The following is a 25,438-nucleotide window of genomic DNA, read 5'->3' as shown; positions in this document are numbered from 1 at the left end:
GCGATAGTTACCTTTCCTGAGGGAAGGAGACAAAGGGGGAGGGAGTGAGGAATAGCTGGGTAGCATTTAGCATGACTCAGTATTTCACTACCAAGTGCAAAGTCACGGCTGAAGAAATCATGCTTGTAAACTTTGGGGGCTGGCCTGCTGCCCTGCCCAGGGCGAAGGTAGCTTGCCCTCCGGGGCACCCGCAGGGCTGCGTATGGCGGTGGCACCCAGGCAGGGCCCCCGCTGCGCTCCCTTTTGGCCTGAGGCGCTCTAGGCAGGCAGCGGTGCTTCAGGAAAGTGGAAATGCCTGGGAAAAAAACAAAGGAACGGGTCCGAAGCCCTTGCGGGGAACAGGGTGCCGGCAGCCCCGCTGCAGCCCGGGATAGCCAGGGTCAAATAACCTTCAGGTCTAAACGTGCCTTTGCTCCGGGGCCGGGCCGAGGAAGAGGAGGAGGAGGAGGAAGAGGCGGAGGAGGCCGGTCGGCCCCGGGGTGGGGCGGGCTGCCGGGCAGCCTGTGCCGGGGACGCCCGCCCTGTCGGTGCGAGCCTGCGGGAGACGGGGTCCCCGCCAGCACAGCCGGGTAGGACGGCGAGTCTTGTTTCTCCTTTATTTCACTTTTTACCTTCCCCCCGACCCCTTCCCAGGACCGAGAGCCCCGGGGCGGCCGCTCGCCCGACCCGGAGCCAGCCGGGCTGTGAGTGCCGGGGCGCGGCGGGCGCCTTTCCTTCCCGGCCGGGTTCCGTCCGCCGGCAGCGCGGGAGAGGGGTTGAACTTCGCTGCGGAGCGCTCCTCGGCAGGGGCTCGCCGGGACGGCGCTGCCCGGCGCCGAGACGCTGAGGAAAAGCCCGGGACGAGGGACCAGGACAGCCTGGTCCTCCGCCGTGGCAGCGCCCGGCTGGGCATCGGCTTCTGCGGTGGAAGAGCTGAGCTCCTTCCTGCTCCTCCCTGCTCCAGCTTACTAACAGCCGGCTCCTTCCTGGCTGTGTGGACTCTGGTGTGGTCCCCTCCCTCTCGCTGGCGCCTGGGGCTTTTTCATTTTGTGAGGAGCTCCTCTGTCCCGCTTTAGTGGATGCTGGTTGAGCGGCTGCCCAGCCCTTCGCGGTGGTGCGTCCCCAGGAGGTGAATCCCCCCTCCCTGGAGGTGCTTGTGGGGTCTCTTCCCACTTTCGGAGGGGAGGGGATGAGAAGAGGGGCTGAGATTGAAAAAGATCAGATGCTGCTGCATCAAAAAGAAACCAGGAGAAAAAAGAAAAAAGAATCAAAACCGCCAAGGAGCTGTGACTACAAAGGCTAATTTACCAGAACGCAATGGGAACAGGGCCTGCAGTAGGGAAACTTTCAAACGCCAGGAAGGTCTGGCAGCTGCCGGGAGTGGGGAAGTGTGGCTGGCAGCGTCTCTGAGGCTAACACCTCCTGCCTGCCAGCATGTGTCAAACCGCTTAGGGTGTTAATGGGAAGAATTCACCAATTAAACAACATTTCATCTTTTTTTCCTTAACTGTTTTCCACGTGTGCTGTCCTGAACGGTAACCTCAAATTTTTCTAATGATGTAAAGCATTAATGTTGCCTGTCTTCTGTAGCAAGGTGTTTTCCTTAGCCGTGAGTAATCACCCTGTTTTCCTATTCCAATTAAGCTGCTCACTTGGAGCACCGAGACAATCAGTGTCTTATCGTATGAGCTGGTCTCAGAATTATCAGCACGTTTGTCCCTCAGATTCGATTCTTGGTTAGACCAGAGGTATTTTCAGTTTCAGGCTATTGTATTTTACTGGCAATTGTAACATGCGGGAGGTTACTTGAGTCAATGACCGGTTAAAGCATGACCAGGCTGGGAGGGGTCTGATAAGAGCGGAGCCTTGATTGCATATGCATACGTGCACTTGGGTTTACTTCATACAGACGTTACATCCTGTAAGAGAGCTCGGCGAACTACGGAGCCACTATGGGCTATCCATTGCCCCCGGATTGGAATCTATATTAAACATTTGAATGCGATGTTCCAGTAATAGTTTCTGTATGTTAAACGCAAAGATCAGCGAGTTAATCTTTGACGTCAGGGTGATGCACAACATTCCCTGGTGAGCTTAGTCCCTTTTGGCAGTAAGGGTGGACAGGTACTGGAGTGGACAGGTACTGGAGCTGAGATGCTTGAGGAGGGGAAGAAATGGGGAAGGAACGGCTAAGTACTTGCAATTCCCAAGCACGGGAAGAGCCTGGCAGTGCTGGGCTATGGCTCCTGTTGCTGGGGCCTCCTGTCTCCTAGTGTAATTGGCTTCATATTTAGCAGTGGCAGGCTCAAGGGTACCCAGAACTGGTGAGGAGCAGACCTGATAACCAAACACATTATTTTGCAGAAAATTTTAAAGCGAAGCGTATTACTTTTGCCAACACTTGCAGTATATTTTTTTTAAAGTTTTGAATACTTCTGATTGACAGCTTTGACTCAGCTGCAGACTGGCTTCCCTGGCTGGCTGTATCTCCCCAGTTGTGTCATCATCTCCCTTTTGGGTGATCTCACTCCGTCTCGTGGGAGGTGCGCTCTGGCGGGTGCATCCAGGGTGACTGAACCACAGCTCCAGTGAGGCACTGCTTCAAAACCAAGTTTTTGTTAAAAACCAAAAGATAATAGATCTTGTGTTTTTAGAAATAAAATACTAGACAGAGTGAGTGCTTTTAGTGGAAAGCTTTTTTTCCCCTGGAGAAAGCCACAATTTTCAGTAGAAAAACATCATGAAGGGATTTTTTTGAGCAGCCCCGGGCAGCAGTTATTAAGATCCAATATTAATGGAGGGATGAGAAATGAATGCAGTCAATCTTGTCCGTTTCTCGCCTTGACAGCATCCATGAGTGAAACGCTGACTGCCACGTCACCCCGGTGTGGCGCTTTCTTCCCTGAGAGTAGGTGGCCTGTATAAATCTTTACGCTTCGCTCCAAAAGCCTGTGTGGTGTACGTGGTAATACTAGTCCCTTTCATGCCTTGGTGGATTTTGTACTGTTTGTACACTAGTTGCCTAATTCCTAGGCTAACAGAGCCGTGAGTAGCCAGATTCATTTTCCACGCTTTTGAGGCATATATGAAAGTTTTTAGGACCTGGGAGTTCTGCTGGGATGCTGTACCAAGTGCTGTTTTCAGGGGAAAATGTCATGAACAGGTTCTAAACTTTATGACTGTGGATGCCATGTTCCGAATAGCGGATCTTATTTTCTGCCTTGCATAATATTTCTCTAACTTGGTGGTGAATTTTAGCAAAACTTTTCTGGCCTGTCCTGCAGGAATCACATTTAAGTCTGTCAAACAGCGTGGCTGGGAACCTTCCTCTGCAACATCTGGGTATGAGCAGTGCTGGAAACAGGATCCTTGGCAAAAATGAACCTTGTCTCTGAACCATTGTGTTTTTTCTAATGAGATCAGTTTGCCACCTGCATTTCTCTAGGGTGTGACTTTATTTTAGAGATATTGTAAATGTATAAACAACCTTCTGACCTTCCTCACTTCCATCTTTTGCTTTATTCTCCATTTCCTTCTCTTCCTCTTCATCCTCTCTCACAGTCCTGTGTCCTTGCAGACGTTCCTTATTGCTGGCTTGAGACATGTTGCCAATTGACCATTGTTTCACAGCTACTTCAGACTGGAAGAGGAAAGAGCTTGCGCGGTGAGATGGATAGCCTTCAGGATTCAGTGAGCACCCTCTAAATATCACAATCAGCTAAGCTCTGATTTTTTTGAAGGCATCACAGTACCCTGGTTCTCACCCTCTGATTCCTGACCATTTGTGGTGGCTCAGCAGAGCTCAGTGGTGGAACTCCTGCATGTATACATCGAATCAGCTTTTCCATTTCATGAACGGAATGGACTTTAGTAAGAGCTGTGAACAGTGAGACCAGAATTCCCCAGTGACGCTGGGATCCAGGAATTCAATTACCCTTGACAGGGTAATGCTGTGAGGGATAGGTTTATTATTATTTTTCATGGAAGCTTCTCAGATGTAAGGAATTTGTGTTCAAGGCATGAATATTTGTGATTATATTTTTTATTAATTTTAATCAGTAAAAACAACATTGGCACTGAAGCTTCTGTGGGAAGGTTGTTTGTGAACTATTAATTATTTTCAGTCTACTTGGCATAATGTGAAGGATTATTAACATAACCAGTCTTGCAAGTGATGATAAATTCAACAAGCATTACTTCTACTTTTTAAAGAGGTTGTTTTTCATTATTATTAATCTTTCATATAGATGCCCTCTTCTAGCTGACACAAATTCCTTTTAGAGCTGACGTAAACCTTATAATTTGCCAGGAATTTAGGATAGCTTTTTATTTAAAATACAATTTCCCCCCTTACTTAATGTAGCGACCAAAACCAGGGCTTTCATTTCGTCTTGTAGAAAGCAGAACATCATGACATTATCTCAACATTGCAAAGTTACCTTACATTAAATTCTGTCTTGCCAATCCATCTTAAGAGGAAGAACATGTCTGTTAAATCACAGGATAATTTTTGTCTTCTCCTTCAATTAAACACCTTCCCTCACCAATACGGCCAGAAGGAAAATTGTTTTCAATTGTTCCTGTGTATTTACTTTCAATATTGAGTGTAGCAGCCTGAATCACAGAGGCCAGACTGAGAATGGACTTAATGTTGGTGAAGACGATACGTACATTTTGGACCAGCTTGCACTTCTGATCTACCTACAGCCTCCTTTGTCAGGTTACTCACAGCTCTGACATAGTATTGTCAGCATACGTGTAAGCATTAAATTGCTTTTGTGGCTTTGATGGACATTTGTTTTGGTGAATATAGATTAGTTTCTTGCTGGAACTAGTATCCAGGTTGAAATGAAAGACCAGCTATGTAGTTTTACTCATTTTACTGCCTCCATGGCGTGTATTCAGGTCATTTCCAAGCGTGTGTGTGCTGTGCGGTACCATACTATATTGACTACTAAAGTGTCCTGTGGGTTCAATGGCTTTTGAAAATGGAGCAATAAAACATAAATTCATGAGAAAGTAACATAATAATGTGAGTACCTATTATATTGACTGAAATCTATGTGTGAGAAAAGTGAGCCTTTAACAGTCTAAATAGAGAGCTACTTGTGTGTATCTGTAGGAAAGAAAAAAAAAGTCGTGCCCCCCCCAGTGTTATTTTTATTAATAGTAAATATCTTTATCTTTTTCCTCAGTGAGCGGGTGTGGTGATGGCATATCAGTAGTTAAAGGAAATTAATCTGTTCTTGGTTTAGTTCCTCGCTTGTTTTGGGGCATCAGCTGAGTGAGAGTCACTTCATATGGTCAGAAGTAGTCAAGTTGGTTTATGAGAGCACTACTCTTCCGATGAAAACATACCTTTCAGTGTCCCTCCCTTACAGCTCTTTTATCAGCGACTTACTGAACTTTCCCCAGTCTAAACAAAGCTTTGGTGCTCCTCTTTGTGTTAGTTGTTTTCATTGTAGACACAGGTTTTGTTTTTTTTTTTTTAGTTCCGCTGAAATCTGTCCTGCTTTGTTCTTTTGATACAGATGGTTTTGTGGAGTTTGAAATAAGCTGTCATGAAAAACACTGTTTATCCTAAGCTGAACTTAAACACAGCCTTAGTGCTCAGAGCAGAGAGTGCAGGGCATACCCTACAAGCAGTGATGACATGCGTCATCTCCACATGTCCCTAAGTCTTTTTGCTTCCAATTAGATAGACAGAAATGTGTATCCATGTAAATAATTGCTTATATCCCTCTTTTCTACGTGCCTCCACCATTAAAATGCTGCAGACAAGTAAATATTAAAAAGGAATGTCTATTTCTTGTCTTGACTTTTAATTCAAGTAACATTTCAATGGCAAAGAAATTTCTATCCTGTCATTCATCTTTTGTGATGTGGTCCAGTGAGTAACAGTGTAAACTGTATTTAAAAATACCAATTATAGAGAACAAAGACATGGCCGAGAGAAGCTGGTGGTGTCAGTACACATTACAGAGCTCCTTCAGGAGTACAGGTGATGTCAGAAGTCAGCAAAGTGTCCTCTCAACTTTGTTTCCTAAAATACAGATTCAGATGAATTGCCTTTGCCCTGTAACTAAGCTCTCAAAGTGATGGTAGCTTTCTCAGAAGGGCTCAAACCTTAGGTAATACTGTAGGGAACTTTATTATGAGTGACCTAAGTGACCTTTATAGTCCTCCTTTCATTTTTTTTTTACTTGCTTGCTTTTTTTCAGATTTTTCAGCTGCTTGTTTTACTTACAGTATTTGCGCTGTTTTTGGTGAGTGAGATGGGAACACGGAAATCCCATTTTTCATGTTCCCCAGCTGCACAGCCAGCGTATTATAGTTCCACCTGTGTTGGCAGGGATTTCCTGTTTTAGAAGATTAATTAGAGTTGAGTAACTCTGAGTTCCTCTAAAAGAAACGATTTTCCTTTCCTGTATGGCAAGGGAGATTGCAATCTTCTGAGGCTGTAAACTTGTTCATACCTACCAATAAAGCAGTTGGTACCATTTAGAGATACCTAACGTCTGGTTTCAGTTCTGTTCTGTTACACGGATGTAAATCCGAGTAGCTGCTGTGGCTTCCTTTACCTCTTTCACAGGTCGTTGTCCATGTAGCCAGAGTTTTTCATCCAGCTAGAAGTTTGCCTCTTGCTTTCATTATCTCTTCTTTCCAAGTGAGAAGTTGCTATCTGTATTTTACTACATCTCAGAAAACGACTGCTCTGGTCAACTTCAAACCTTTAATTCAGCAAGTGTGCAAAAGTGGTTTCTAACATAGCTGCCTATGGCATACTTGGATGGCCCTAAGTATTCATGTAGAAACAGTTTTCACTTGTTTTCTTTCTCCCCCCGCCCGTGCCCCGTTCAGCTCGTTGAATGGCTAGCACTTCTGCCTCACCCAGTTAGCTTGTCCTGGTCTAGTTCCAAAAGTCAGAAGGTGAGGAAATGGCCTTCTTCCTAGTGAATTTTGCCTCTGACAATTTTTCTCATTCACGTCTACCACATTAAATTGGTGTATTTCTTACCTTGTTATGAAGTATATTTGAACATAGCTCGCTTAGGAGAGCTAGGTTCTGGCTTTGTACTAATTTTGTTGGGATATCATTGGATGTGGTACCATTTGGTACGAATATTGACATTTGGGTGCACATGCACCGCTTGTCCTTGTCCCCTAGAGATGCACTGTCAGAACCGCAATACAGTTAGCCTTGCTGTACCAATGTCTGAGAAAGCTGAAGGAGCTGGTAGTGACTGTGTTCCTGTAAGTCTGTCTGTCTTTCATAGCGGGGTGAGGACGTAACATATAGCAGAAGGCAGTGCTAAAGCCTTCTGGTCCAAAACAGGACCTAGCAGACAGATGAGACACCTGCAAAGTGAAGCAGCGGGGACATAGGCTGGGCTTGTTTTCTGAAACATGTCGTGGTGGTAAGTGAACAGAAGGAAGACCCTTTCCAGACGGTTCTGCGTGAAGCTCAGTTGTCTGTCTTTGCTAGCCTGAGCTTCAGAGAGACGCGCGGCTTCTCAGGCAGTGGTCGGTGGCAGAGGTGCTGCAGACCGCCAGCGCTCAGGCTGCAGAGCAGAAGTGCTTTCTCTCTCTGAAGCGCTACAGATTTGTGAAACCACACTGTAGTAACAGAAGCATATGGCACACCTGGGATGTTCTTATTTTCTTCACCTCTAAAATACAAGCAAGTATAAGTCCCATTATTGAATATTCTGTTACTACAGTTATTCTGAGGCAGTTACGGGGAGGCATAGGCAGGTTGGTTAAGATAAAATAACTGAGCCAGAACCTGCAGCAAGGATGATGAGTTCAGATGCACCCTCAGAAGGCAGCCCCGCCCCTTGGGATTTCTGGCACAGTTGTGTAGTTACGGTTTCTGCATACGTCGTAGAACTAAAATATTAAAAATAATCCTAGACAGTTTAAGCTGCATCTGTTACTGGCTGCTGCCAGTGTAGTTTGATCACTTTGCTTTAAACTGGGAACACTCAGGAGAGGTAACACCGTAATTTTAAGCAGTCTTAGGTTTTGCTGTTTGGTTTTTTCCTCCTGTGCTTTTTATTTATTAATGGCTTGTTTGGGGGAGGCAAAATGGGAAGGTCTTTTCATAGCTGGGAATTGCCAGAGTTCCAAAACGCCAGAACTTGGTGTGTTGCATCTCTGAATCCAACATGTGGTTACAAGTGAACATGAAGTCAAGATGCAGTAGGATGGGAAGAGTGGAGAGGCAAGGGACAAGAAGGGATAAGAGAAGGAAAAAAAATAAAGGGGACAGTGTATCATCCAAAATGAATAGGAGAATGTGGAGAGAAGGGAAGGAGTTCATGAGGGACATTGAGATGTTTAATCTTGTTTCTAATTTAGGCACAAGCTATAAAAATATGTATTCATATATCTCTCACATGACTTGCTTTGAAGGCTAGTAAGACTTTCCATGAATAAAACTCTCTGTTCCTCTCTCTGACCTGTCATACTCAATCTTTTAAAATAGTTACAATTTAGCAGCAACTGTAAGAAGATATTTGAACTGGTCTCTTGATTCCACCCTAGCATCCAGAACCAACACGCCAATCAGTGATTAATAAAAGCTGTAAGAAACAAGCAACTTGGTCTGCATGTGCCATGGACATGTAACTTACTGGAGATGGCAGGGCAGCAGAATGAGACGTTGTCCTGTTATACTTTCAAGAGATCTCATCAAGCCCAGAACTAGCATTGTTGATTTGAGACTACTGTTAATTTGAGATTAAGAAAGAAAATAATTCTTAACAAACAAGTGGGAAATACTGTTCAACTGATGTAATTTTTCTCCCCCTCCTGCTCTATGTCTAGGTGGAATTTTGGCCCCAAACCAGACTTTTGTGTGTTTTTTCCACCGTGTACTTCATTTGTCTCATGCGGTTTTAAGGAGTTAGACCAAAAGATGTCAGCTCAGCTAGAGAGCATTTTTTTGATCTGATGTAACAAAAATAATTTTATACCCATTTTAAAACTCACACTGACAAAAATTGGAAAAATAACTTGACAAATGACAGGCCTCTGCCAAATACCTTTGAAAAGGTCACACTCAGCCAGCCAGTTTGGATAAACACTGTGGAAAGAAATTGAGTTAAGCTAGTTCTTTAATAAATTTCCCCTTAATATCATTACAATGTACATCAGATAGGAAAAACTGAAAGGAAAAAGGTGAATTTGAAACCTTGGAAAATCATAGTCAACTAGATGGAAAGGCTATAAACAGATGGGATGAATTGGAAAAGGGCAAAATGTACAGAACCTGACATGCGCTGAGCGTGGACCGGTTTGGAAAGACGGCTGAACACAGCGGGATTGCTTGCATGTGTAAGGTTACGTGTGTGGGCATTGTGGAATCGATCACTGCAGACCCAGAGTGCGAAACAAAGTGTGGGTTTTTTCCATGCATTAAAAAGGCAGATTGCTAATTAAGATACTCAGTATCTCGGTATCTGTCAAAGAACTTGAATGAAGCAACAGCAGTAATGCAGAACTGGCAATAAACTTGCTATACAGGCATTCATTTGTAGTCTTCTGACTTTAGTAGGCTTAAATCTAATCCTAATGCGTCTCTGTGCCATCATTTGCTAAGCGCAAAGCACTTTGCTAATACGTAGATTAGTTGTTTGCTAATGAGTGAATCGGTCATGTGTACAAAATGCAGGTAGAAGAGAGAACTCATTTTTAGCGTAAAGACTGGGAGGAGCAATGTTATGATAGCCGAGGTTTCTGACAGTCTGCAGGCGATGCCACAGGTGCACCCACTATGCGGCAAAACTTGCATGTGCTCTCTGAATATGTGTGCTTGAATGTTATGTTCAGAATTATCTTACTGGGGGTGTGATTTATTCAGAGTTTGCCCAGAAGGATTTATTTCAAAATGCTTTGTTTCAGGCAAGACGTGTAGCATGGGACACCGGTTTGTCCTTTTAAGTTACGCTACAGAAGCGCCTTTCAGGTATATCTTAGGAGGGCGTGGAAAAACAGTATTACACTATGACAGTGTTCAGCACGCTAACAGTGCTGGAAGGGGCAGGCCCCCGGAGGAGTTATTACCGGCTGTGATGAGAAACACAAAGCATCTTTTGTTCAGTCTCCCTACATTATTATTCTAATTCAGGGTTTACACAGTGCAACAGCCCCACTTCTTTACCGGATACTAATTAGGATCTGTTCGTATTTTTTCATCTTTTGAGGGAGGTTATCACCTGATCTTTAACAACTTGAAATAATCAGGTTTTTAATAGAGTTCATATGGCCAAGCCACTATAGAACTGCATGTCTATTCCCTCAGCTGTTGTCGTGGGGGAAGGAGAGAAAACAATGAAAGAAAATCATGCTCAGTTTTTCAAGGTGTATTTATGGTAAATGATAATTTAGCTGAGCATCATTAATTCTTAGGTTTGCGTAAAATGATTAAGCCACAAAGTGTAATGGCATATTCTTTGATAGAAAACCTGACATCCTGTAACAGGACCTTAGTTTCCTTATCTATGTGTATTTCTTTTTAACATGTATCTGTGAAAAATGGTAGTTTGCGATGTGACTAAGATTAGAAGAGATGAGGCACGCATCTCTCTAATACTTTACTCAAGACTTTTTCTCAAAGGAATATTTAGCATTAGAGTCAAGACTTAAAGGTTAAGTATACCTTTTTAAGTTAAATTATTAAAGGAAAGCACTAATGTTAAATTATAGTGTTTTAACAGGTTATTTTGGATATGTTATATGAAGAAATTGGCATAGGATGGTTTTTAAGTTTACAGGCGGTATTTCACGAATAGAGACTCTTGTTTCACTAAAGTGTGGAGAAGATTTCTTTTTCTGTATTGTGGCCGTTCTAGGTATTGGATCCATTTGTTGTTAATGGTGCTTGAGAACAAAGATGGCATTTTTAAGGTGCATGAGAGCTGACACTCGATACTTTTTGCTGTTGTGAAACACCCCTCTAGTCCACACTACAATCGATTGACCCTAACTGGAAGTTGTACTTGGCAAAAGAAATTTTAAATATAAGTTAATGACAAGGTAAGGATGTGTTTGAAGTTTCAGTTTAAATGATTCTGTGTTTGTGCCTGTTGTATGGTGGCATTAGAAATGCTGTTGGATTTGCATGGGATAGTTAAAGGCAGTGTGCTCTTGTTTAATGGCATTACATCACTGCTTTGCTTTAGCGGCTCACTGTAGTTTAAGATATGGATCACTGCAGCTGAAATAGGCTCGCCAGAGTCCTCTGCTCGAAGCTCTGTGAGTTAGCGTACAGTAGTAAGGATACAGATCTATGGGTAGACAGGTATGTAAACATTTCCATATGCCAAATGTGTATGGGCTCTCATTACCATCCAGTCTTGGCCTTCCATAGTCATCATTATCTGCCAAATAATGAGTCTGCTCCCAGCTCCCTGGCGGGATGTGGTATACAGGACTCGTGCAAAGAGGGCTAGGGGGCTGTGCTGCTGTGCAGGGGCTGCTGTAGTCCTGCCAGATGCTGCTTTATAACAACAAGATTATGGTGGATATCAGGCTGAGGTCTGTCATTTCTTGCATGTATTAAAAGACAGAAGGCCAAATTGCTGTGAAGTTGCAGGGAGGTGTGGATTATATACATCTATACGTGTGTGCAGTGTGCACACCAAGAAGCCCCCTCAGAAAAGCCCCTCTTCTCTGTCTGCAGTACTGCATCCTGCTTTATCCCACGCGCTGCCGGTGCGGAGGCTGCGGCAGACACCTGCCTCTTCCCCACACCCTGTAGAGATGTCTCCGGGCAAGAGCTGGGGGACACGCTTCTTGTTTGCAGATGGTGGTGGGGGGGTGGAGGGGAAAAAGGAGAGTGCAAATGCATTTCTTTTGCTGTCATCACATTCCTCCCTGTATAGGGAGTTTATACCTGAGCTTTGGTGCCCTCAGTACCCTGACCAAAAGATAAACAGCTTTTCAGTTGAATATAATTTCTTGAAAAGTCTAGAAGCCACTGGTCTTTCTGAGAGTCCACTTAGCCCTGGCAGTAACGTTCTTATAAGTTTGGAAATCAGTAGTTTTATTAGTCTTTCACCAAAGAAAGGTTATTTCACAGTATAAAGAAGAATTAAGAATGCAGTGAGTTACTCTTTCTTAGGAAAGCAGCGGTGGCTAGCCAAAGCTTTCTCCAAAGGTGTTTGCGGATGGTTTGGTCTTTCCAGTAGTTCCTCTTCTGTGGGGGAACTAAAAGCAGCAGGGAAGTAGCATTCAAAAACTTTCATCAAAACACTCCTTACTGAGCACTGGCATTCCTGTGATAGCTGTAATGCAATCATTAACTCATTGCTGCATTGCTGGAAACAGTTTTCTGAGCAGGACAGGCTTGTTCTGGCATGGTTCTTGCTTTGTGCCTGTCCTGATCAGCCCAGACATAAAAATAGGCCCACATCAGTTACTGAGGTGCGCACAATAGTTTTTGTGTTACTGTGATCTGATTTTGCCATGGTGGCCATAATTTCTGTTTCCCTATGCTTTATTTTCTTTGAACAGTCACTCATACCGGTGCTGCAGTTACCATACAGAGTGGGGAGGCCTACTAAGAGCTGGTGGCCTTGGGATCTGTGATATTCAGTACTGCTAACCCATTACTTCTCATACAGATGTGGGAGATCGGGCAAAAAAGGCTGCTGCTGTAAGCAGTGGGAAAGAGAGGGCTTGGAGGAGGTTGTTCTCTGCTACTTCTGCTTTCCATATATTGCTCAAACAGGAGCACCATTTCTTACTAGTTGCAGTTTGTCTCTGGGAGCAGTCCTGTTGCAACTCAATAATGAAGCCCAGGGAAACTAATTTCACTTTAAGACAGTCTTCCAAAAAGTTGTATTGGAGCCAAATGATCTGTAAACATCAAAACAGGTTATTAATCTCCTGTTCTTTGGATGTCCTTGTGTCTTGCTGTGCCACAGGACTCCATGTGTGGTGTTGCTTGTGAACCCCTATCAAAACCACATTAAAACCCAGTGTTAGTTTGCCATACTTTCAGCTTGGAAGATCAGTTGAGCTTTTTCCTTTTCAAGTATCTTTGTGTACTGAGAAAGATTTTTCAGGATCAGTGAGACCCTTGGCTCTAAGTAATGTTTAGGGCTGCCAGTGTCATGTTCTCAGTTGGGCTGCAAGTTTGATTGCCAGGAAAACAATTCATTTACGCGAAGGAGAACAATCCAACTCGCCCCACAGCTTTTAGCCCTGTGCTGCTAACCGACATTAACAGAAATAATTTATACTTGGAAGAAGTTACAGAAAATGCATGACTTTACCTTCCTACTTAAAAACGCTCTTCAAAGCTTTTGCCCAAGCATTTTTCAGAGTGGAATTTGGTGTTGTTTCCTGGGAGTTCCTTAGATACTTGACCCTAGGTCAGTCTCTCCTACAGAAAACCCTTTGGGAAAGTACAAATTCCAGTGGAAAATCCCAGAAATTTCCTTGGGCAGTTCTCCTTTGGGACTAATGGTTCTCAGTCTCACTGAGGTGATTCGAGAACCCATCTTCATCCCAGTGATGTTTTAGCTTTTAAGCATGTCCCCTTTTGGTTAGTTGGCTCAGAACTGCATTTGCCCCTGTTGTGGAGTATCAGAGACAGTAAAGGAAAAGGAATTACTGGCATATGCTGTGCAAACAGCGTGCATGCCTAAAGCGATACTAAATTCCAAGGGGATTTCCTCTACCAGATTGAAAAGGACTGTGGCTTCCCAACACCATGTTCTCACACCCTTGGGAAAAAAATGTGAAAATACATAATCTCAAAATTGGGGGGGGGACCACGGGAAATATTGTTGGGCAATTCATGATGGGAAGCCAGGGGTTCATATAAAACACCCTTGGTGGTATGAGAAGAATCCAACTTGTTTCCAGTTGGAATTTGTCATTTGTCCTTAAATGTATTACCAGAACTGTAATATTTTGGGGACATCAGGTTACCCCATTGCATAGGCTATAAGGCCAGTAAGAGACTTTCAGAGAAGTACATCTCTGAGTAAGGCTTCGTTAGGTAAGTTTTCAAGGGTTTTAAAATCTATATTGGGACATAGGGGAGGAGGAAGATTCCAGTCAGTGATTGGTAGGAAATGCTTCATAAGCTTTAGGTGCAGAAGAACTGAGGAAGTTGTTTTTCCACTATCACAGAGGGAAGCAATACCAGTTAAGCCAAGGTCTGCAGCAGAAACATTTACTGGAAATGTTTACATGTTACTTAATACCTTGACATGCATTATTCAACTTGTGTAATGTCAGCTGGGGTGGAGCAGGGAGGAATGGCTTTACAGAAGAATTTGTTTGCTCCCCATGGAATATTTTCCTTAGCATAGCTACCTTCTTTGGCAATGAGGTACATTCCAGGAATTAAAAAAAAAAAAAAAAAGCTCTTCAGCCACATTTTTATGAACTGCTGGAATGTGTTCTCTTGCAAAGGTGACCTAACCTCGTCCAGGCGGCTAGCCCTTTCCTGAGCAGTGATATCCTATCAGCCTGTCTTCATTGTAGAGCGGAATTGCAACAAAAGCCCCCTGTGAGCCCCTGCCAAGCAGGAGAGCTACACACTAAGTGGTGGAGCCATTTAAATGGATGCACTTCTCATATTGGAAATGAAAGCCCACTTTCCCTCTCAGAGGCGTACGCAGCAAGCGTTCTCTCCTGAGCAAACCACTGAAGCACGTGCTTCAGTTTTCCTGATGTGTCTAACGGACCTTCTGAACTGCAGCCAAATTGACTGTGTGTCGAGAAAAAGGCAAGAAGAGTTCGTCTGCTCATATTAACAATGTCACAATGATACAGTGAGGAGATGGGAAGGAGAAATAGATGGGGAAGTGTGAAGTTAAGCTGGCATCTCTCTGCTTCCCTCTGTGTTTACTTAGCATCCACGCAGACAATAATTTAATGATTCACCTGCTGAATGATTTGTTTCGCTGACAAAGCTATGATAAATAGAGACTTGGCATCATTTGCGTAGTTGTTTAATCTAAAGGCGTATGAGTCATATAAATGAAGCTTTCATACGTGTGATAGATTGCCAGACAGCGTGGGTGAAAGACACACATATTTTTATTTGGTTAATCAATACCTGGAAACATTGTTGTAAAAAGAGATTTAGCACAAAGCCTGGAGTTTTCGAAGTAGTAAGGCAGGCTTAATTTGTTAGTTTTGAAAGTAATAACAATACACTTCTCCTCTTATGCCGCAACAATCTTTTTTTTTTTTTAAATGGCATCTAGCCAGATTTAGTAAGTTTAGCTATTGAGGACTAAAAATGAAGATGGTGCATATGTAGCTCGAAGAAACTGTCTAAAATGTAATTCCTAGAAATAAAATGAGTCTTCCTGATTGAGGATGACTGGATTGTCTAGCAACACATGGTTGTGCAGAGTATTGCTTCAAACTATGTACTGGCATTTTAGGAGTATTCCCAGAACCTCTCCTGCATTGGTTGTGTAGTGCCCATTAATAACTTTGTGGGCGCTGTTCTGAAATGTGTCAGAGTGCTGGTTTTTCTGAGGGTAGGACTCATGGCTCCCGATCATGGGAAGTTAAATTAATAAAATTGTGAGACGAAAGTGTTTCTGTTTATTCCAGCAGAGCACTGAATATTCTTGGTTCTCACTGATTTCAGTGTGTCTTAGTGACTGTTTGCACTGATCTTAGTGTAGAAGAACAGTTTTATAGCAAAACAAACATTGATATGATTAGACGCTCATAAATTAGTATTAGAGAGCCTTCTAGACACTTGAGACATCCTTAATAAGAAATCTATAAATGCCTTTTGTATTTTTGGTAGTCCTTTTAAAGATAGAAGCTCCTAAGTAGTAGTAAAATTGTAACACATTCATCAAAGGGAAGAAGTTCAAATCTGAGATTTTAAATAGGGATTCAAAAGAATAGTCCATTTGTGAGTAAGAATTGATATTTTGAGGAATTATGTTGCAGGTAATATTTGTTATTTTTCTTGTGCTTATTGATTTTTAAAATTCAATGTGAACTTTTTCAGTTTGCCCTGATATGTAGGTACAGATGTACTACCTTTCTAGTAGTGTGTATATCAGTGGGATTAAAGTGATCATGTTTTTCCATGGGCTAGTGAAATGCTAATGCGGTACGTGTGTTTTATGGTAGCAGTAGTATAACACATTTGCTTTTATCTCTTTCTTTGGTTTGCACATGACACATAACTTGCGCGAGATAAAGATAGATTTGGTTCTGAGCAAGTCTTACATGGTTCACAAATGGCACGTGACCAAATTCAGAAGTGATGTTCACTGTGTACTTCAGGTCAGTAAATGTATTTGACTCAAAGGGTGACTACACTGGTGTAATTTAGGGGCTAAAGACTCCGTGTTTTCTCTCTTATGGCAGTTCTACACGAAGTCTTGCTGACCCTGACTTACACCATTGTGACCGGACAATGAGCTTCTCTAAGCAAACTTGACAAAACATCAGTTGAAAGTCTTCTGCAAGGCCAAATTCAGAAATAATATAGCATATTTCATATGCATAGTCATTAAAAAGTGTGATAGACTCAATAGTATTCATGATCATTATTCATTCTCACAGTGTGACATCCATTCTGTTATCAGAATAGCCTTAACAAAAAGGCCAGCTAGAAAATAAATATGTAAAGAAGATGGGAGAGATACAGATTTCTTTCAACCATTTGTGTTCCAGTTCCCATAATGAATCTCTTCCTAGTCTTTGCCTCTGGCTGAGAATAGTAATATACCATTAACCCAAGAGATGTAAAACATGCTGCGCTGTGCTTGGAAGGGTGTCAGAAACTCCTCCTGTAAGGATGAGAAGCTATTTTATTGCCTTTTCAATTGTTGGACAGTCTAATCCCAGTGAGCATTTTAGCAAAATGGAACTACTAAAGTAATTGTGAAGCCTGATGTTTGATTTTCATAATTAGCATATTGCAAAGATGAACTGCTAATATAGCTGTATTGAGGCAGGTACAGCAGCTATTACACTTGTGCTATCTAACACGTTACAACCTGCTGGACGTTGAAGCCTATTTTTAGTAAAAGAATAAATAAGCCGGCTGTGCCCTACTTTTTGTCAAAATGTGTCATGGGATCTTTATATTTGATTAGAAAAGTCAGCAGAAATAACACAAGGGAACTCAGTGTCTCATCTAAAAAGTGGCAATTCTAACAATCCAGTGCTGCTTTTTATTACAAAAATATGTTAATAATGGGTATGAGGTCAGACTCATAAAGTGGGCAGAGGAGATAATAGCTGGTGGGAGGCTTGCCTGTGTGGTGTGTGAGGTTACATGTGGACAGAAGTCCTGGTTCTATTAGGCACGAGCTGTTCAAGATGTTTTTGATGAAAGAAGTTATTTTGTATTGATGAATGGAACTAGTTTTGCAAAATCTGTGTTAGGAAACGGGAAAAATGAAAAACTATGTAGAGATATTTATACATAAAGAATGAACGTAGCGGCAAAGTCAGACAGCTGCTTCAGGATGCTGTTGATCTTTGCAAAGATCTTACTCCTCCTAACTCTTTTTTTTGAGCTTCACTGGCTGATGTAATAGATGGCCACATACCTCATGAACAAGCTGTCTTGTAAAGTGTGGCCATACCCAGAAACCTCTGTTTGCCATGAACAGACACAGAAAATAAGCAACCCCATATACATTTGCTATAGCATAGAATCAGTGACAACTAAGTACTTTCAACCTGTTTCTCTACAGATAAGTGATACAAAAAAAATGCTGCTTTATTACAATAGAATTGGCATAAATTGATCAAGAATGCCGCCATTTAAAAGTATCTGCCTAAGAGCTCCCGATCATGGAGCTTCTGTGATTTGGAAGCAATATGATGATGTGCCTTCTAGGTGTGGATTTACAGGGTAGGGTAGGAGGGTTCAGCCTGCAGCTCTTACTGGCATGCTTGCAGCCTCAGTGCAGAGGGACCCTCCTTTCCAATTCCCCTAGTCCACGGCCCAGATTTAGGGAGCCCAAGAGAAGCAGTTGTGCTCTGTGGGATCACAGGCAAAGCCGGTGCTCCAGAAGGAGAGCTTTGGTGGCTTGAGGCCTCTCTCCAGCTTGGACCTGCTGCTGCACGCCAGCTCACGCAGCTTGCCTAAGCGGGGAAAAGGGGAAGGAGCTGAGCCCACTCATTCACAGCAGGGCTCTGTCTGCCCTGACGGGTGAATCAGCTGACATGCTGGTACTTCTGGTGTGTCGCAGCGGCTAGGGGAGGTCAGGGAGGTTGAGGAAGAGGCCCTATATTTCAAGTGGCTTTACGTCGTTTAAGTTAGGCTTAAAATTTTAAAACGAGAGGCCTCAGACACCAAATTCAGTAGGGGGAACAGAAGAGTGAAGTGCCAGGATGCTGAATATTTGGGTATCAGTGCTGCTGGCTATTTGAGGTGCTGCTGTAGATAACAGAGCGGTTTGCCTCTCTAGCGCCCGTACGTATGCTATAAGTTCTCAGAGAACTTTTCCACTGAATTTTACACATGTCAAATAACTTGGTTTAGCAAAGCACTGTTAAAAGCTGCTTGTTCTTGCTGCAGGCTGTAGCTTCATTAGCCAAATTCAGCATCCGTTTTGTCTGACATCTGCATTTGCAGTCTGGTACTGAATGTCACTCAGTCCATTATTTGCTGCTGCCTCCCCCTTCACCGGAGTCAGTGTGAGAAACAAAGAGAAGCTTATTATAGACACACACACTGGTGCAAGTGCAGGAAAAGAGGCCAACGTACTGTACAGAACACCTTTGAGGGAATATTATGCTTACAAAATTGAGCTAGCACGTTATGCTGAGTTTTTCACCATGCCATTAGCACTTTATCGGTGCACCCTGAGAGGCCCTAATGGCAATGGCCAGCTTTGATTTCACAGATGGGTCTAACATCTGCAGAGATGGGGAAGGTCCAGTCCAGCAGGCCACCTTTTATTTATCAGCTGAGACTGTTACAGGATCATGCTATCCGCATACCGTATCTTCTCTATCATATCATTTGTATGTGTTGCAGTACTTCAACCTAGTGCATGAAATCATGTATAGACTTAGTAAATGTACTTTTAACATACAAAATTCCTTGGGAAACTTAGTATTTCCTTTTTGGGAGATTAAATATAGACTTTGAGAGTTAAACCTGGTTTTGTGATTTATTTTTTCTAAACACGGCTTGAAACAGTCACGCCAAAATTATTCACTTGCCTATTAACGCCTCTTAAATTTCAGTAACTAATGAGAGATTCTGTCCCCCAAATGGTAACAACCTACTACCTTAGGCAACAGGGGACTTTTTTTTTTTTCTAGTATAGATGAAGGAGGGACTTAAAATGGGAGTTGAAAGTTTTGTTAATTCCAGATACGCTATTTTTTGAATGTTATAACCCAAACTGGCTTTCCTCTAGTGACTACTTAGGAGACTGTCATGTTATTTTTTATACAGAAGATGTTCTAAAGCCTTTTATTTGGATGACAGTAGGCAGCACGCTGACAAAGGAATGACCGTGCGGTGTAGAGTGACCATTATTCTCTCTACCGTTGCTCACACAGTTTTGAATATAACTTTTTATTTTTTTTTTTAAGAAAAGAAATACTCATGAGAGATTCTCATGTTATTCTGTATTCACCACAAAACATTCCTGGGCATTAACTACCCAAAGCTGATTTGGTTTGTAGATGTTGCCATTGTATCACAGTATCAGACACTACCAAGTTGCTATGAGCGTTTAAGTTTTGTACTAAATTATTTCTAAGTATCTCCTGCCCAGTATTCGTCTGTGTTCTGGATCATTGTCCTTTAGATTTACTAACTTGAATTTTTTTCAGACCAGCTTTTTCTACTTTAGGCCAAACATCCTTCACGTGGCATTTCCACTTGCATTTTCTTTCTCCCTCTGCCTGGGTCTGCTGCCACAGTTCTGTGATGTCTGCAGATAGGCAGACAACTTGTGCGTTAGTTCCTTTCTTCTGATCGCTGCAGTGATCAGGGCTAAAATAATGTAAACCCAGAATGCTGAAAATGACACATTTTCAAGTGACCAATAATGTGCCCTAGGTGTACAGCTGTTTCACGTGCAAAGACGTGACTCAGATACAGCCTTTTTAGACAAAACCCTTTTGTTATACTGAGAACACATGTAACAATAGCCTAGGGGGGAGAATAATAGAACATTTGTTGTTTTGTGAAGGGGGGTGGGAAGAGAATCTAAAGATAAGGAAATTGAAAATTAAAATTCTATTTAAAGCCTGTTTTTTTCACTGCTATGTAGGGTATAAAAACATTTCTTTAAGATGTTTCAAGGCAAGTTCCTTATCCATATTGCACACACAACTCCATGTGTGACAAGAATGTGAATATGCAAGTTGATCAAGTATAATCTGAAGTATGTTGATAACGACTGTTGAGATCTCTTCACTCCCACTGCTGAATACTGATGTTGTATTTGGAGGCATTAAAACACAAAATTGAAAGAAAATTTGAAGTCAGGGATTACAACCCTACAGAAAAACTCTGTGTGGGCAGATTTCATTGAAGTCTATTCATAGATATAGCAGAAATTGTCTATACAAGACAATTTTTAAGTGCTTGGGGCTTTATGCATGACAGGCACTTCAAGGCATCATTGTTCAATTGGAAAGATGGCAGTGCAGTAAACAGATTTTGAAGTTTCTGGATTGTAGCCCTCTGCTCGGTCTAGTAAATCGCTTGCATCATAGTTGACTTACACCTTACAAAGACTGCACTGGATCCTGCAGAACAACAACCTAATGTTGCAAGATCCAGAGTAAATAGCTCTTTTCTAAAAAAACGTGATCCAGCCTTTCCAGGCACAAAACCATTTGTCATCAGTGAGGCCGACTAGCGAGCCAAGGCTTGAATATCTAGGCCAAGACTATCTGGAGTATCGAATGTCAAAACCACAAGTATTAGAATGGTTTGAAAAGTTACATATCTGGGACTTTTTGCATTACTGGATTTCATTAATACCTTATTTTTCAGAAATATATTTCAGTAGCAATACAAACTTTAAACAAAAGAGACAAGTGACTCAATGTGCTGAAATAAACCTCATTATGTAGGACCTGACCCGTGGAGATGATACTGTCTTTGTATGATCTGTACGCTTGTCGAATAAACCCGTTACTTTCATTTGAAATCTATTGGCTTTTTTTTTTCCCCCCAGGAAGAAGGGAAGCCAAGTGAAGTTACCACACTCCTGCAGTATGAAGGAGGAGCATGGCGTTCAGAAACAATGCCTGTGGTACTGAGCGGCCCTAAAAGAATTGTTAAAAGCAGGAAGGGGAACTATTAATTGATGCACACCGCAGACGGGCCGCGAAGGCAACTGGCACGTGGTAGGCAAGGTTTCTCGTTAGCTTCCGCCCTTCCATTGAGATTTGCCTAGATGTTGCACTGCACGCTCACCCTTCATGCAAAAATTGCATTTGCTATAATAAGCGGGGAGATCATCGTCCTTCCCATAAATTTCCAGTCAGTCCACGTTGTGGTTGGTTGGTTTGTTTGGAATAAACAACTGAACATCCCTTAGATGCTTTCTAATCCAAATTTAATGATTTTGTAGTGCCTTGAGAGTAAGTGATGAGGAAGTAAATCCATCCATCCATTTTCAAAATGGGAATAACTGGAAAAACGAACAGAAAAAAATAAACGACTAATAATACAACATGATTTTTGGCATGGGGGTGTTAAACTATGCATAATATGATCATACCCTTTTTGAATGTGGACAAGAGTATGTTATGCCTCGCCCTATTTTCATTAAAGGCGGTAGGAATGTTACTGCTGATTTCAGTGGGCGGGGACGGGGCTAGCTGCGTGTGAAAGTAAGTTGTTTCATTACTGCTTACATTCTACCTTGCTTTTCTTTGATTGCTTCTTTTAAGCCTTAGAAAACCACCTGTTTTTTATACATACTAGTTTCAACGCAATTTCCTAACAGCTCAGCACCAAGACTCTTAAAAGGGGGATGCGTCACGGACATCACTGGCGAGGCAAGAAGCTGCTATAATGAGGTCTTCCCTGCCGATTTCCAAAAGCCACTTCGGGAAAGCTGCTCTTTGATGAGCCCTTTTCAGTGTGAACGTAGACGACTGCCTCTTTCAGCCATCTAAAACACGGCTGTAATGCTTAAGCCTGGCCGTAGGATGAGGTGTACGGGCGCGTACGGCGTGCGCAGCAGCAGCAGCTTTAGGGGGCGACGGCGATGATCGCGACTACGAAGGAGAAGTGTAGTCAGGGAGCGCCAAAGAAGCGGGGGGAAATGAAACTCCCCGTAAATAAGCGGGGCTGGGAGGCGGGGGCAGCCGGGGTTTTGGCGAGGGGCTCCGCGGCCCGGCTCTCACAGCGGAGGCCCGACCCGCGACAGGACGCCCGGCTGGCGCGGCCCGGGGCGGGCGACTCGCCCCTCGCCGCCAGCCCCGCAGCAGCGGCCGGCGCCGACCAGAGGCGCGGCCGGTCCCCGTCGCCACCCGGGGCAGGGCGGCGGGAGCCCCTCGCCACCGCCCCGCGCCCAACTCCGGCCCTCACGGGAAAATGGGCCCGGGAGCGCCCAGAAGGGGCGGGGACGCGCTGCGCGATTGGCCGCCGCCTGCGGTTTGATACTGAAAGCCGCGCCCGGGTTGGCGGCCCACGCCGAGGGGGCGGGACCCGAGGGCGAAGCTATTGCCTAGGTAACCCCCTTGCCGGCAGCCCCTCCGTGCCCGCGGAGGAGGCAGCAGCGCGGCCGTCGCCGGTGGCGGCGTGAGGGAGCAGGCTCCCCGCTAGCGCCAGCGCCGCCGCGCTGGCTGGGGGGCGGCGCGGGAGACGGCGGCGGCCGCTGCCCGGGCAGGTGGGTGTGCGCGGGCGGGGCGGGGGGCTCGGGCGGCCCGAGCTGGCTGTGCCGCGGGGTGCGTGCCGCGCTCTGAGGAGGACGGGACGGGGCGGACCGGCGGGGCAGCCGCGGGCGGGCAGGGCTGCGTAGCGGCGGGGGGGGGGGGGGGTGCGGCGGGGCTTCCCCTCGGCCGCCACCGCCGGCTCGTTTCGGTCCCTCCCCGCCCCGCAGGAAGAGGGCACTTCTCGGCTGCCGCTTGTTGCGACACTGTAGTTGCTCAACTGGGCGGGAGGCTCTGCGCGGGGGGGAGGTTTCGGTAGGCTGCGGCCGTTTGTCAGCGGAGAGGGGCGCGGGGCCGGCGTGAGGGGCCAGGGGCGGGCGGCGGCCTCGGCGGAGCGGGCGGGAGCCTTTGTGCGCTGCCGTGCCGCCGGCCGGCGTCGCGCAGGAGCGCGCGGCGGTAGCGGCCGCCGCAACAAGTGTCTCGCGCGCATCCTGCGCCCTCGGGACGGCGGGTCCTCGTGCGACCGGCCCGGGGCTCGGGGCTGCGCCGCCGCGCTCGCGCGGCGTCTGGCGCGGCCTCCGGGCTCCCGCGCGTGGGGCGCGGGCGGCGTCCCCCCCGTGCGGCGCCGGCCCCCCTCGTGCCGCCGGGCAGAGCCGGCGCGGCCCTTCCGCGGCCTCGGGGGCTCAGAGCGGCGCCTGGAAGAGGCTCGGCCCTCCCTAGGTGTTCGGCGCCCTCTCCTCCGCGAGGTTTCGCCGGACAAGCTCGGTCTTCGCTTTATGGCTGGTGATACTCTCTGTGTATCTCCTTCCCGGCTGAGCGCCTCAGTGATCGCTTTGTGATTTTTAAGCGGCGTTTAGAGTAGTCGATACTCCTGGCTGTTTTCGGCTGGGTTTCTGAGCGCTGTTTCCCTTCTGAACCGCAGGAATTTGTATGGAGAAGCAGTGTTTATGAAACGTATTTCCAGTCAGATGCTCGGGTAGATGCTCGTTCTCTGCGCGGCTCAGAGTGGGTAGTACGCGGGATGGTCGCTTTGGCGGTGTGCTGTCGTCATATACTTTCTTAACAGACAACTGAACTCCTCCACAGATGAGGACCCCTTTCTGTGTAAGGGGGGAATAAACCTTCGTTGGTCCCAAAGAGCTCCTGAAAGACGAACGGAAACCTTTCGTGCCAGAATCGCTGGTTTGTCTAGCTCCGACGCATGTGTGCTTACAGACTGGTGCTGGATACCTTCCAAAATCAAGAAAGCTTAGGGTTTTTTTTGCCAGAACTTCCTGCATTTACAGACTTTTCTTGTCACCAGATATGTTGATGAGTTTTGTTCATTTGGAATTGACAACTGTAGCCAAAGTAAATGCTACGTACTCTCTAAGCCAATGCTGCTGTTACACTGTTGACACTGAACTTTATTCAGGCTTAGGAAGGTCTTGTAGCAGGGCATTACTAGAAACCCCAGTAACACATTATTTATGTTTTTGGGACCATAGTTTAGGGTTCAAAGTTATGTGAATACATGAAGGATGTCATAGAAATTTGATCGGCCTGTGGTTTGCAGTATTTAGCTAGAGACTCCCGCAACTGTAGGTCTTCAGAGATTAATTAAAAGGTGAAATAAAACTTTATAATACATTTGCTTTTAGGAAAATTACATATAAAGAAATACTGAATATCCGTACGCTCGTTAAAGGTTGCGAAGTCTAGTGGAATGCATTAGGGTGGCTGGGGAACCAATCACCAGGTCACTTGGAAACTTCGGTCTAGAAGCTTCAGTTCAGGCTGATGATGGTTTTCCAGGCTTCGGAAGTTTCATGCCAGCAAGCAGTGCTTTTCAGAAGAGTGAGAGAAAGAAAAGGATTACTGAACAAAAATTCTTTGGTTAACTTTTTTTTCGGCCTTTTTTAAAAGAATATCAGGGATATCGGTAATACCAAGAATGTTTTCTTGTGGATTGACTTGGAAGCATGTTTCGGTGGGCTTTCAGCCTGTAATTAAACGTTTTCAAAAAATTTTTTAGAAGGGAACTTCATACACAGTCTTAAAATATTTTTGTTAGTCTATCTAAATATCTGTTTTGCTTAAATAAAAATCACTTCTGTTAAGTCAGGTTTCACTTCCTTGGAATATCTGACGTCATAAATTCGCTAGTTCTCCAATTGTCTATAGAATTCTAGCAGAACTCCAAATTCTAGTGTAGGAAAGCCTTATTAAAAAAAAAAAGAAAATCTTTCTTTGATTCTTGTGATGTAGTACGGAGGGAATGTATCCTGCTTCTTATCCCCGATTTCACTGCTCCACTACTCCTTTCCCTTTCTTGGAAGTTGAACGTAGAGTCAATAGGCTTGTGAAATCTTGCACGCTTTTTTAAAAATTTGCGTATGTCTGCAATATGCTCTATTTCGCAAATGTGAAATTTAAAATCCGGTAAAAATACAGGCTGTCAGAATGCTATATAAGTGAGGAGGGTGGAGGAAAAATACTGTTATTATTTAGAAGTTGGGTGGAAATGCATGCTGGTGTTTTGGCTGTTTAGCTAGAAAGCTGGTGTTGTGTTTCAGTGACCAGAGGCACAGAGTTCAAGTAGCTTAAATGCTTTTTCATAGATCTAGAGATACACATGGAAGCTTTGCTTTTGGTCCTCTAAAAG

General features: G+C 44.4%; 1 protein-coding gene across 4 annotated transcripts in view; it reads left to right on the top strand.

The window, feature by feature from the left end:
- Positions 1 to 525: 525 nt before the first annotated feature.
- The window catches only part of PIK3CB (phosphatidylinositol-4,5-bisphosphate 3-kinase catalytic subunit beta), a 106,860-nt gene continuing 81,947 nt past the window's right edge, over positions 526 to 25,438 (top strand). For 3 of the 4 annotated variants that reach the window (XM_076340829.1, XM_076340836.1, XM_076340835.1), the window contains exons 1-2: positions 526 to 569; positions 21,147 to 21,318. The gene's annotated coding sequence lies outside the window, so the exon portion shown is untranslated. Of the gene's footprint in view, positions 570 to 21,146; positions 21,319 to 22,732; positions 22,812 to 25,438 lie in introns of those variants that run through there. The other variant, XM_076340830.1, reaches the window with a different exon arrangement.

The sequence above is a fragment of the Aptenodytes patagonicus genome, chromosome 6, assembly GCF_965638725.1.
Source record: "Aptenodytes patagonicus chromosome 6, bAptPat1.pri.cur, whole genome shotgun sequence".
NCBI lineage: Eukaryota > Metazoa > Chordata > Aves > Sphenisciformes > Spheniscidae > Aptenodytes > Aptenodytes patagonicus.
Note: the sequence above shows the minus strand (reverse complement) of the source record. Positions and strands in the feature narration are given on the sequence as shown.